This window comes from Azolla caroliniana, unplaced genomic scaffold, assembly GCF_043228905.1.
Source record: "Azolla caroliniana isolate FFs.n. ecotype wild unplaced genomic scaffold, voAzoCaro1.0.p SCAF_369, whole genome shotgun sequence".
NCBI lineage: Eukaryota > Viridiplantae > Streptophyta > Polypodiopsida > Salviniales > Salviniaceae > Azolla > Azolla caroliniana.
This window is the reverse complement of record NW_028230804.1, coordinates 1-14,318: the sequence shown is the minus strand read 5'-3', so window position 1 is coordinate 14,318 and position 14,318 is coordinate 1. Positions and strand designations below refer to the sequence as shown.

General features: G+C 36.9%; 4 non-coding genes across 4 annotated transcripts; all 4 read right to left on the bottom strand.

Annotated features, from left to right (window-relative positions):
• Positions 1-6,247: 6,247 nt before the first annotated feature.
• TRNAR-CCU (transfer RNA arginine (anticodon CCU)) lies at positions 6,248-6,320 on the bottom strand. The gene has a single exon. It is a non-coding gene; the product is annotated as a tRNA-Arg (tRNA).
• Positions 6,321-7,638: 1,318 nt separating this feature from the next.
• On the bottom strand, positions 7,639-7,711 carry TRNAR-CCU (transfer RNA arginine (anticodon CCU)). The gene has a single exon. It is a non-coding gene; the product is annotated as a tRNA-Arg (tRNA).
• Positions 7,712-11,269: 3,558 nt separating this feature from the next.
• On the bottom strand, positions 11,270-11,342 carry TRNAR-CCU (transfer RNA arginine (anticodon CCU)). The gene has a single exon. It is a non-coding gene; the product is annotated as a tRNA-Arg (tRNA).
• Positions 11,343-13,129: 1,787 nt separating this feature from the next.
• Positions 13,130-13,202, bottom strand: TRNAR-CCU (transfer RNA arginine (anticodon CCU)). The gene has a single exon. It is a non-coding gene; the product is annotated as a tRNA-Arg (tRNA).
• Positions 13,203-14,318: the final 1,116 nt, after the last annotated feature.

Sequence of the window (14,318 nt, the reverse complement as noted above, 5' to 3'; positions counted from 1 at the left end):
TCCAACATATGAATGGTCGTGGTAGTTCGGATAGTTGGGGATGTGTGGCTGAATCTGCGTGGAGGTTTTCTAGCATGTCGTGAATTCCTATACGTTCGGTTTTCTGTTGCTTCCGCACGTTGTTCTTTTTACAGACTTAGTCCAACATATGAATGGTCGTGGTAGTTCGGATAGTTGGGGATGTGTGGCTGAATCTGCGTGGAGGTTTTCTAGCATGTCGTGAATTCCTAATGTAGGGGTATCTTTCGTATACCTAAGTTTGAAGATGACAGGTATAAGGGTACTTTTAGGTTTTCTACTAAATACAAGTGATTTCCTAGCGCTAAATAGGACCTTTTTTATAATTCTCTAATATAAAAGAAAGGGGATATCCTCTCTTAACTAATCTACTAAAAAAAAGTTTTCTCATTCGAAGGAAACCTAAGGGGGTACTTTCTCTAATTAGGTATCGTTTTAGTTCATTAATAATAAAATGACGTTTTAAATGAAGGGGGTGAATTGACGAGAATGAGAGATATTGGTAGGAATTTTGGGGCTTTTAGTAGCAATTAAAGGAGAAATCTGAATTCTTTAGGTTAATCCATCAATCTAAGAATGGTAATCTAAAGGGAGAAATGGTGATGGTAATTTTGATGCAATTATTAGTGGAGGTGTTATAGAACTGGAGGTAATTTTCTAATTCAGGTTTAGTACCCGTCCATATCCCGAATGCATCATCTATATATCTAGTGAAATAGAAAATATTAGGGTGTGATGGTTGGGAGTTCTCTAAGTGAGCTAAGAATAGGCATGCATAAACTACATAAAAATTACGACCCATGGTTGTACCCTTGACTTGTTGATAGATCATGTTATCAAAGCATAGAAAGTGATATTCTAACGTGAGTGCACTAAGTGTATAAATAAGGTTATTTTTAGAAGATGAAAAATGTCGGGTAATCATTTTTCGTAAAGCTTGAAGTACTAACTTAGGGGGTATGCTGAGATATAAAGATTCAACATCAAAGGTAAAGATAAAGCTATTAGGGGGTGGGTTGAGATGTTCTAAAGTCTAGACAAGGGAATGTGAGTCTTTCAAATATTGCTTCTGAAGGAGAAGGATAGGCATGAGTTGGCGGTGAAGCCATTTTGATGTTTGTTCAAAAAGGGAGTTATTGTATGAGCAAATAGATCTAAAACCTATTGGGTTTTTATGGAGTTTTGGGAGGAAATAGATATTGCATACTAGGTACCCTTTTGAGGGTTTATGTAGTATGTAGTTGGTTTCTATGTTGGATAGGGTACCAAGATGGTTATTAACAATGCTTTTCACTCTATAGGATAACTCCTCAAGTGGATAGTGGGAGACTTTTTTATATGTGTTAGTATCGGAAAGGTGTTCTATAGCTTTGTTATAGTACGTGTCCTTATCAAGTACACACACTCCAACATTTTTGTCACCAGGTAGGATTTTGATTTTGTTGTTTTTCTTAAGAGATTGTAAGGCTAGTGATAAGTGAGGTGCAATCCTAGTGGGTTTTAATTTGAGTGTATGAAGTGTGTCCCTAAAGACAGTTTGGTGTTTAGCTATAATGTTTTCTAGGGGAGTGTACTTAGTAGAAGGTTGCCAACTACGGTTAGGTAGCTTAAAGGGATTTTGGGGCGAATTATCCACGTCTTTGAAAAAATGTTTAAGTCGAAGGGTCCTACTTAGGCTATCAAATTCTTTAAGTAGGGTAGGGGATGATGGTGGAGAAGATGGGAGGATGTGTTTCAAACCTAGGCTAAGGAGTTGTATCTCATGTTTAGAGAGGGAATAATTAGAGTGGTTGTGGATCCTACTAATCCTAGGTTTACTAAGGAGAGGCGTCCAAAATTTATTACGGGGTTTACTACTATGGGTCTTTTTCACATATGCGGAGAAGGAAAAATTAGATGTATGACGTCCTAACCACATGAAAGTATGAAAAGTAGAAGTAGTCTATCGAGAAGGTAGAAGAGATGTTTCACGGGATGTATGACGTGCCAAAACTGTTTACTATCCCGTTTGGCACGCCTAGCTACACGTTTTTTGTCCTAACATTATTACATGGGAAATTTTGTAGTTTTGTGGGAAGGGGGCGATTATTGTGAGTACAGATAGGTTGCTTTCTATGAGGGATTTCATATATGTGTGGGGGAAATTTAGAGGGTGGGGTAGAATATTGAAATCCACTAGAAGTAGAAGGAGAGTTATGTGTAAAGAAGGGGGGGGGGGTATGTGTAGGAAATGCATGAAAAGAGGGAGGGGTATAGTTTGGAAATAGGGAAACGTTGTGGGGGTTATTAGGGGGAATAAGGGGAAATGCATAGGGGTATCGTTAAAAAATGAGGGAGGGGTATGATGGAGGTTTATAGAAAATAAAGGGGGGGCATGCATCAAATTTGTAGGAAGTAAGGAGGGGGGGGAGGGGCGTGATTAGGGTTAAACACATATGGGAAGTGTGAGAGTCTGTTTGAAATTGTTTGCAGGGGTGGGGTGGGGTGCGGAGGAGAGGAGGAGGAGGAGGGCCGAGAGGGAAAGAGGAAGGTCGTTCGTGCCATGGCTTGCATGATCTCCTGCACAACCGCCATGGGGATACACTTCTTGTCTTCTGTTGGCACGTGTGCCGCTTCCATAAGATGTACGGCCTTCGCATTGGATGGACCTCCCATATCGGCCCATAGGATAATCATCATCGCGGCTCATGTAGCCGCCGTTATGGTGTGACAGTCGTCCACCATCACCACACGTGTAGCCGCTATCGAAGTAGGATCTTCGCTCTCTATTGTATCCTTCTAATTCAAATTCTGGCAATGTATGGTGGTGATGTATAGGCCATGGGTGTGCCTTGTGAGAGGCTGAAATATGTTGGTTTGAATTTCATTCGATGTGAGGATGTTGAACAGATGCTCTTGGTGGGTATATCGCTTCCGCTGCGCATGAGGGAACCGTGTGCCCTAGATGGTTAGTTGGGTTGTAGATAGGATTAAAGAAAGGGCGGTTAGGGTTATAAAGTAGGACTTGTGGGCCATAATGGTTTTGATGAGGATTTCTACTTACTTGATTATTTGTTATGTTGCAGATGTATTGTGGGAGGAGGTTGCGGTGGTTCAATGATCAAGGATTTCTTTTTGCTGGAAAATTAGGGTTAGGGTTAGGGTTAGCAATAGGGTTAGATTTTTGAAAGGGATCAGGTTGTAGGTTCTTTGTAGAGGATTTTAGTTTGGGGTTGGGGTTAGTGTTAGAGTTAGCGTTAGCATTAGCTTTAGGGTTAGGTTTTTGAATGGGATAATTTGTAGAGGATTTCTTTGGTTTTTCACTCCCAATGTAGTTTGGAGTTGTAAAGGGACTGTTATTAACATTATACTCTTCATTATCACTCATCTCTAAGTCGATTTCTCCAACATTGTTTATATCGTTAATGTTGTGCATGCTAGTCTTTGCTTTGTCTCTACTAATAGTGGCCTTCTTTCTAATAGCCGCAGTAATAGAATAAGTAACTGCTACTTCATCACAAGCTCTAAGGATTTCTGTGCCAAACTCTTGCTGCCAATGTGCCATTCTATCTTCGAATGAATCAGGACCTACTATTGATGTTACTTCTTGTATGAATGGGGGTTCTTGCATTGTTTCCATTATTTTTACTATGTCGGTAAGAACTTGATTAGGAAAATCCTCTATGGCTTTGGTTAATGCGTGCACTAATAAGTCTAAATGCCGAATATAACATGTTGTAAGATCCTTGCAATATTGTGATGTGAGGGCTAGAAATTTTGTTCGCAAGCTCGAATTGATCTCCTCATGACATATTGCTAATTTCGGTGGGTGAACCCTAAGACTATGAGGGGTGATGTCATGTGAGTTTAGATCACAGATACACTTATACGTATTCTTAGCTTCTTGTGTGCGCCTATATAGATGTTTAAATTCAGATACCACTTTACGCTTATAGTCTTCAAAGTGGTGTGAGGACATATATGAGTCGGAGGAATTTACCTTTTCATTGCTAGGATTAGAGTTGATGAAAGTTGGGGATAGTGTAGGGGTGCGTTGTCATTTATTAGGACGTTTGTTGGTGTTTCTAGGTTTTGTTGGTGTCAGTGTAGTTGATCCATCCCTGCAAAAGTCATGATCTGTTGTGGAGGGAACTCGACATTAAATGGTGATTTGATGCGAGTCGAAGTATCACTATTGTGGGTTCCAAACTCCGATGATAGGAACTAGGATAACAATTCTTGTTGTGACCGTATCGTCGTGACCAGGAGTGCGAGCGAACTAGCACAACTATTGAGATGATATGGGAAGAGTAAGAAAAAAATAAAGCAATGATGCAAGTGAAACTAAGGTGAGTAGGATTAGAGGTGAACAAGAGTAAAAGAGAATGAGAGAATGAGAGAATGAGATGAAAGAAGAAGAGAAGAGTGAGTGAGAAAAAAAGAAAAGCTTAAGAAAATTTCAATAGAGAGACTTTGTGCAAACCAGTTTCGCTCTAGGTAAAGCTCATCAGTGCCAAGGTCATTTACAACAAGAGGGTAGGTTTATATAGGGGGAAGAGAGAGAGAGAGAAAGAGAGAGAGAGGGGGAATAGGAGTTACATCTATACAAATCTCTAAATGCAAAATACCTCATTCATTTTGGTTACTTAGGACCTATCACACTATGACTTGTAGCTTCCATGGTAAACCCTTAATGCATACTACAAAAGTAAAGTTTTGCATTTGTTAGGTCCTAGAGCCACTTCTAGTTTGTGAAAATTTGATTTGACTATACGAGACCATAAATGTGGAGTATCTTAGTATTGTTACGCACATGAGATTGGTTAAAACTCGATCTTCGACACATAAACCAATCCCAGTCTTGTGAACCCAAATGACATTTTTGAACATTATTTCAATCCCACTAAGAAGGGATCAAACCTTCGACCTTCTGCTTAGGAAAACGACGCTCTATCCACTGAGCTACAAGTACGACATCCTTGTTACAAAAGAAAGGATCGACTATCCTATTAATTCTTCTAATTACTAACAATGCATCTGAGTTGACGAATAAATAACCAATTTATGTGAAATGATTAATTAAAGCTCACAAATGAATCATCGTAATCGATTTTTAACGAAGTACTAAACATCTATACGAGTCTCTAAATGGAAAATACCTCATTCACTTTGGGTACTTGGAACCCATAACACTATGAATTTTTGCTTCTATGGTAAACCCTTCATGCATAATACAACAAGTAGAGTTTTGCATTTGTTTGGTCCTAGAGCCTCTTATAGTTTGTGAAAATTTGATTTCACTATACGACACCATAAATGTGGAGTATTGTTACGCACATGAGATTGGTTAAACATCGATCTTCAATACATAAACCAATTCCAGTCTTGTGAATAGAAATGAGATTTCTGATCATTATTTCAATCGCACTAGGAAGGGGTTGAAGCTTCGGCCTTTTGCTTAGGAAACAAACACTCTGCTCTATCCACTAAGCTACAAGTGTGAAATCCTTGCTACAAAAGAAAGGGTCGACGATCCTATTAATTCTTCTAATTACTAATAAATGCATTTGAGTTAATGAATAAATAATCAATTTATGTGAAATACTTAATTAAAGTTCACAAATTAATCATCGTAATCGATCTCTAAGGAAGTACTAAACATCTAGCACATCAACCACATCGAGCGTTGTGAGTGCAAAGGACATAAAGGGTCATTTTTTCAATCACACTAGAAAGGAGTCGAACTTGCGGCTTTCTGCTTAGGAAACACATGTTCTATCCACGGAGCTACAAGTGCGAAATTCTTGCTCCAAAGCAAACAGTCGACGATACTAATAATTCTTCTATTTACTAATCAATGCATCTGAGTTGACGAATAAATAATCAATTTATGTGAAATGATTAATTAAATCTCACCAATGAATCATCGTAATCAATTTTTTAGGCAGTAGTAAACATGTATATGAGTCTGTAAATGCAAAATACCTAATTCATTTTGGTTAGTTGGGAACCATTATACTATCACTTTCATAATAAAATCCTTAATGCATAATAAAACAGTAGAGTTTTGCATTTGTTGGGTCCTAGAGCCACTTCTATTTTGTGAAAATTTGATTTGACTATACGAGACCATAAATGTGGAGTATCTTAGTATTGTTACGCACATGAGATTGGTTAAACCTCGATCTTCGACACATAAACCAAATCCAGTCTTCGGAAGCCAAATGAGATTTCTGATCATTATTTCAATTGCACTAGGAAGGGGTCGAACCTTCGGCCTTCTGCTTAGGAAACAGACGCTCTATGCACTGAGCTACAAGTGCGAAATTCTTGCTACAAATGAAAGGATCGACGATCGAATTAATTCTTCTAATTACTAATCAATGCATTTGAGTTGGCGAATTTATAATCAATTTATTTGAAATGCTTAATTAAAGCAAAGAAATGGATCATCGTAATCGATTTTTGAGGAAGTACTAAACATCAATATGAGACTCTAAATGCGAAATACCTCATTCATTTTGGTTACTTGGGACCCATGACACTATGACTTTTTGCTTCCATGGTAAACCCTGGATGCATAATACAACAATAGAGTTTTGCATTTGTTAGGTCCTACAACCACTTGTAGTCTGTGAAAATTTGATTTCACTATGCGAGACCATAATGTCAGGTCGTGAGAAATGAAGGAAAAGGCCAAGTGTAGGACGACGTAGACATTGTTACGCACATGACATTGATTAAACCTCGATTTTTGAAACATAAACCAATTCCAGTCTTGTGAACCCAAATGACATTTCTGATCATTATTTCAATCGCACTAGGAAGGAGTCACCTTCAGCCTTCGAATTACGAAACAGACGCTCTATCCACTGAGCTACAAGTGTGAAATCCTTGGTAGAAAAGTAAGGGCCGATGATCCTATTAATTCCTGTAATTACTAATGTACGCATCTCGGTTGACGAATAAATAAACAATTTATGTGAAATGCTTAATTAAAGTTCGTAGATGAATAATCATAATCGATTTTTGAGCAAGTACTAAACATCTAGCACATAAGCCACATCCAGCGTTGTGAGTACAAAGGACATGAATGGTCATTTCTACAATAGCAATAGGATGGAGTTGAACGTTCGGCTTTCTGCTTACAAAACACACGGTCTATTCACTAAGCTACAAGTGCAAAATCCTTGCTCCAAAAGAAAGGTCGACAATTCTAATAATTTTTGTAATTACTAATCAATCCATCTGAGTTGACAAATAAATAACCAATTTATGTAAAATTATTAATCAAAGCTCACAAATGAATGATCGTAATCAATTTTGGAGGAAGTACTAAACATCTATACGAGTCTCTAAATGCAAAATACCTCATTCATTTTGGTTACTTGGGAACTATCACACTATCACTTTTTGCTTCCATGGTAAACCCTTAATGCATAATACAACAATAGAGTTTTGCATTTGTTGGGTCCTAGAGCCACTTCTATTTTGCAAAAATTTGATTTCACTATATGAGAACATAGATGTGGGGTATCTTAGTATTGTTATGCACATGAGATTGGTTAAACATCGATCTTCGACACATAAACCAATTCGAATCTTGTGAATACAAATGAGATTTCTGATAATTATGTCAATCGCGCTAGGAAGGGGTCGAACCTTCGACCTTTTGCTTAGGAAACAAACGCTTTATCCACTGAGCTACAAGTGCGAAATGCTTGATCCGAAAGAAAGAGTCGATGATCCTATTAATTCTTTTATTCACTAATAAATGCATATGACTTGACGTATTTATAATCAAGTTATGTGAATTGCTTAATTAAAGCTCACATCTGAATCCTCGTAATCAATTTTTGAGGAAGTACTAAAAATTTATAGGAGTGTCTAAATGCGAAATACGTCATTCATTTTGGTTACTTGGGACCCATCACACTATGGCCTTTTGCATCCATGATCAACCCCTAATGTATAATACAAAAGTAGAGTTTTGCATTTGTTGGGTCCTCGAACAACTCATAGTTTGTGAAAATTTGACTTCACTATACGAGACCATAAATGTGGAGTATCTTAGTATTGTTAGGCACATGAGATTGGTTAAACCTCAATCTTCGACATATAAACCAATCGAAGTCTTCTGAACCGAAATGACATATCTGATCATTATTTCAATCGCACTAGGAAGGGGTCGAACATTCGGCCTTCTGCTTAGGAAATAGATGTTGTATCCACTGAGCTATAAGTGCGAAATGCTTGCTCCAAAAGAAAGGGTCGTTTATCTTAATAATTCTTCTAATTACTAATAAATTCATACGAGACCATAAATGTGGAGTATATTAGTATTGTTCTCACATGAGATTGGTTAAACCTTGATCCTCGACATATAAACCAATCTAGTCATGTTAACCCAAATGACATTTCTGATCATTATTTCAATCGTACTAGGAAGGGGTCCAACCTTCGGCCTTCTGCTTAGGAAACAAATGCTTTATCCAATGTTTTACAAGTGCGAAATCCTTGCTCCAAAGGAAAGGGTCGAAGATCCCTATTAATTCTTCTAATTACTAATAAATGCATCTGAATTGACAAATTTAGAATTAATTTCTGTGAACTGCTTAATTAAAGCTCACAAATGAATCATCGTAATTGATTTTTGAGGAAGTACTGAAAATCTATGAGTGGATAAATGTGAAATACCTCATTCATCTTGGTTACTTAGGACCCATCACACTGTGACTTTTTGCTTTCATGGTAAACCCTTAATGTGTAATACAACAGTAGAGTTTTGCATTTGTTGGGTCCTACAACCACTTATAGTCAACTTGTAATTACTAATAAATGCATCTCAGTTGACGTATTTATAATCAATTGATGTGAACTAAATTAAAGCTCACAACTGAATCCTCGTAATCGATTTTTGAGGAAGTACGGGAAATCTATAGGAGTGTCGAACTTGGAAATACCTTATTCATTTTGCTTACTTGGGACCTATCACACTATGACTTTTTGCTTCATTGGTAAACCCTTAATCCTTAATACAGAAGTAGAGTTTTGCATTTGTTGGGTCCTACAACTGCTTATAGTTTGTGAAAATGTGATTTGACTATACGAGACCATAAATGTGGAGGATCTTAGTATTGTTAAGCACATGAGATTGGTTAAACCTCAATCTTTGACACATAAACCAATTCTAGTCTTCTGAACCGAAATGACATATCTGATCATTATTACGCTCGCACTAGGAAGAGGTCGAACCGTCGGCCTTCTGCTTAGGAAACAGACGCTCTATCCAATAAGTTACAAGTGCGAAATGCTTGCTCGAAAAGAAAGGGTAGATTATCCTATTTATTCTTCTAATTACTAATAAATGCATATGAGTTGACGTATTTATAATTAATTTTTGTGAACTGCTTAATTAAAGTTCACAACTAAATCCTCGTAATCGATTTTTGAGGAAGTACTAAAAATCTATTGGAGTGTCTAAATCTGAAATACCTCATTCATGTTGGTTACTTGGGACACATCACACTATGAATTTTTGCTTCATTGGTAAACCCTTAATGCATAATATAGAAGTAGAGGTTTGCATTTGTCGGGTCCTACAACCGCTTATAGTTTGTGAAAATGTGATTTGACTATACGAGACCATAAATGTAGAGGATCTTAGTATTGTTTGGCAAATGAGATTGGTTAAACCTCAATCTTCGACATATAAACCAATACAAGTCTTCTGAACCGAAATGAAATATCTGATCATTATTTCAATCGCACTAGGAAGGGGGTCGAACCTTCGGTCTTGTGCTTCCGAAAACAAACACTCTTTCCACTGAGCTACAAATGCGAAATACTTCCCCCACTAGAGAGGGTCGATTATCCTATTAATTTTTCTAATTACTAACAAATGCAGTCCTGTAAACCCAAATGACATTTCTGATCATTATTTCAATCACACTAAGAAGGGGTCGAACCTTCGGCCTTTTGCTTAGGAAACAGAGGCTCTATCCACTAAGCTACAAGTGCGAAATGCTTGCTTCTAAAGAAAGAGTCAATGATCCTATTAATTCTACTATTTACGAAATGCATCTGAGTGGACGTATTTATAATTAATTTATGTGAACTGCTTAATTAAAGCTCCAACTAAATTCTCGTAATTGATTTTTGAGGAAGTACGGAAAATCTATATGAGTATCTAAATGCGAAATAACTCATTCATTTTGGTTACTTGGGACCCATGACACAATGACTTTTTGCTTCCATGGCAAAACCCTTAATGTATAATCCAAAAGTAGAGTTTTGCATTTATTGTGTCCTAGAACCGCTTATACTTTGTGAAAATTTGAGTTGACTATACGAGACCATAAATGTGGAGTATCTTAGTATTGTTACGCACATGAGATTGGTTAAACCTCGATCTTTGATACATAAACCAATTCAGTTATTCTAAACCGAAATGACATATCTAATTATTAGTTCAATCGCACTAGGAAGGGGTCCAACCTTCGTCCTTTTGCTTAGAAAACAGACGCTCTATCCACTCAGCTACACGTGCGAAATGCTTGCTTTAAAACAGAGGGTCGATTATCCTTTTAATTCTTCTAATTACTAATAAATTCATATGAGACAATAAATGTGGAGTATCGTACTATTATTACGCACATGAGATTGGTTAAACTTCGATCTTCGACACAAACGAATTCTAGTCTAATGAATCGAAATGACATTTTTGTTCATTATTTCAATCGCACTAGGAAGGGGTCGAACCTTCGGCCTTATGCTTCGGAAACTGGCGCTCTATCCACTTAGCTACACGTGCAAAATTCTTGTTTCGAAAGAAAGAGTCGATGGTCCTATTAATTCTTCTATGTATTAATAAATGCATCTGAGTTGAAGTATTTAAAATCAATTTATGTGGATTGCTTAATTAAAACTCACGACTGAATCCTCATAATTGATTTTTGAGGAAGTACGGAAAATCTATAGAAGTGTCTACATGCGACATACCTCATTCATTTTGGTTACTTGCGACCCATCACACTATGAGTTTTTGCTTCCATGGTAATCCTTTAATGCAGAATATAGAAGTGGAGTTTTGCATTTGTTGGGTCCTAGAACCGCTTATAGTTTGTGAAAATTTGATTTCACTATAGGAGACCATAAATATGGAATATCTTAGTATTGTTAGGCACATGAGATTGGTTAAAAGTCGATCTTCGACACATAAAGCAATTCAGTTCTTCTAAACCGAAATGACATATCTAATCATTATTTCAGTCGCACTAGGAAGGGGTCGAACCTTCGGCCTTCTGCTTAGGAACCAGATGCTCTATCCACTGAGCTACAAGTGCGAAATTCTTGCTCCCAAAGAAAGAGTCGATGATCCTATTAATTCTTCTTATTACTAAGAAATGCATACGAGACAATAAATGTGGAGTATATGAGTATTTTTACGCAAATGAGATTGGTTAAACTTCGATATTTGACACGTAAACGAATTCTAGTCTAATGAAACGAAATGACATTTCTGATCATTATTTGAAGCGCACTAGGAAGGGGTCGAACCTTCGGCCTTCAGCTTAGGACACAAACGCTCTATCCACTTAGCTACAAGTGCGAAATGCTTGATTAAAAAGAATTAGTCAATGATTTTATTAATTCTTCTAATTAATAATAAATGCATCTGAGTTGACATATTTATAATCAATTTATGTGAACTGCTTAATTAAAGCTCACAAATGAATCATCGTCATCGATTTCTGAGGAACTACGAGAAATCTATATGAGTGGCTAAATGCGAAATAACTCATTCATTTTGGTTACGTGGGACCCATTACACTGTAACTTTTTGCTCTGATGGTAAACCCTTAATGCGTAATACAACTCTCGAGTTTTGCATTTGTTGTGTCCTAGAACCACCCATAGTTTTTGGAAATTTGTTTTTAATATACGTGCCCATAAATGTGGAGTATCTTAGTATTCTTACGCACATTAGATTGGTTAAACCTCCAACTTCGACATATAAACCAATTCCAGTCTTGTTAACGCAAAAGACATTTCTGATAATTATGTCAATCGCACTAGGAAGGGGTCGAACCTTCGGCCTTATGCTTCGGAAACAAACGCTCTATTCAATGAGCTACAAGTGCGAAATGCTTGCTCCGAAAGAAAGAGTCGATGATCCTATTAATTGTTGTAATTAATAATCAATGCATTTGAGTTGACGTATTTATAATCAATTTATGTGAACTGCTTAATTAAAGCTCACAAATGAATATTCGTCATCGCTTTCTGAGGAAGTACGAGAAATCTATTTGAGTGGCTAAATGCAAAATACCTCATTCATTTTGGTTACTTGGGACCCATTCCAATGTGACTTTTTGCTCTCATGGTAAACCCTTAATGCGTAATACAACTCTAGAGTTTTGCATTTGTTGTGTCCTAGAACTACCCATAGATTTTGGAAATTTGTTTTTACTATACGAAACCATAAATGTGGAGTATCTTAGTATTGTTATGCACATTAGATTGGTTAAACCTCCAACTTCCACATATAAACCAATTCCAATCTTGTTAACCCAAATGACATTTCTGATCATTATTTCAATCGCACTAGGAAGGGGTCGAACCTTCGGCCTTCTACTTAGGAAAGAGACACTTTATCTATTGAGCTACAAGTACGAAATGCTTGCTCCGAAAGAAAGAATCAATGGTCCTATTAATTATTCTAATTAATAATAAATGGATCTGAGTTGACGTATTTAAAATCAATTTATGTGAACTGCTTAATTAAAACTCACAATGGAATACTCGTAATAGATTTTTGAAGAAATACGGAAAATCTATAGGAGTGTCTAAATAAGAAATACCTTAGTCATTTCGGTTACTTGCGACCAATCACACTGAGTTTTTGCTTCCATGGTAATCCTTTAATGCATAATACAGAAGTAGAGTTTTGCATTTGTTGGGTCCTCGAACCGCTTAGAGATTGTGGAAATTTAATTTGTCTTTACGAGATCCTAAATACGGAATATCTTAGTAATGTTACACACATGAGATTGGTTAAACCTCAATTTTCGACACATAAAGCAATTTAGTTCTTCTGAACCGAAATGACATATCTAATCATTATTTCAGTCGCACTAGGAAGGGGTCGAACCTTCAGCCTTCTACTTAGGAACCAGACACTCTATCCACTGAGCTACAAGTGCAAAATCCTTGCTCCCAAGGAAAGAGTCGATGATCCTATTAATTCTTCTTATTACTTAGAAATGCGTACGAGACAATAAATGTGGAGTATATGAGTATTGTTACGCACATGAGATTGGTTAAACGTCGATCTTCGACACATAAAGCAATTAAGTTCTTCTAAACCGAAATGACATATCTAATCATTATTTTAGTCGCACTAGGAAGGGGTCGAACCTTCGGCCCTCTGCTTAGGAACAAGACGCTCTATCCACTGAGCTACAAGTGCGAAATCCTTGCTCCCAAAGAAAGAGTCGATGATTCTATTAATTCTTCTTATTACTAAGAAATCCATACGAGACAATAAATGTGGAGTATATGAGTATTGTTACGCACATGAGATTGGTTATACTTCGATCTTTGACACCTAAACAAATTCTAGTCTAATGAACCGAAATCACATTTCTTATCATTATTTCAAGCGCACTAGGAAGGGGTCAAACCTTCGGCCTTAGGCTTCGGAAACAGACGCTCTATCCACTGAGCTACAAGTGCGAAATGCCTGCTCCGAAAGAAAGAGTCAATGATCCTATTAATTGTTGTAATTAATAATCAATGCGTTTGAGTTGACGTATTTATAATCAATTTATGTGAACTGCTTAATTAAAGCTCACAAATGAATATTCGTCATCGCTTTCTGAGGAAGTACGAGAAATCTTTCGGAGTGGCTAAATGCGAAATACCTCATTCATTTTGGTTACTTGGGACCCATTCCAATGTGACTTTTTGCTCTCATGGTAAACCCTAAATGCGTAATACAACTCTAGAGTTTTGCATTTGTTGTGTCTTAGAACTACCCATAGTTTTTGGAAATTTGTTTTTACTATAGGAGACCATAAATGTGGAGTATCTTAGTATTGTTACACACATTAGATTTGTTAAACCTCCAACTTCGACATATAAACCAATTCCAGTCTTGTTAACCCAAATGACATTTCTGATCATTATTTCAATCGCACTAGGAAGGGGTCGAACCTTAGGCCTTCGACTTAGGAAACATACACTTTATCCGCTGAGCTACAAGTACGAAATGCTTGCTCTGAAAGAAATAGTTGATGGTCCTATTAATTATTCTAATT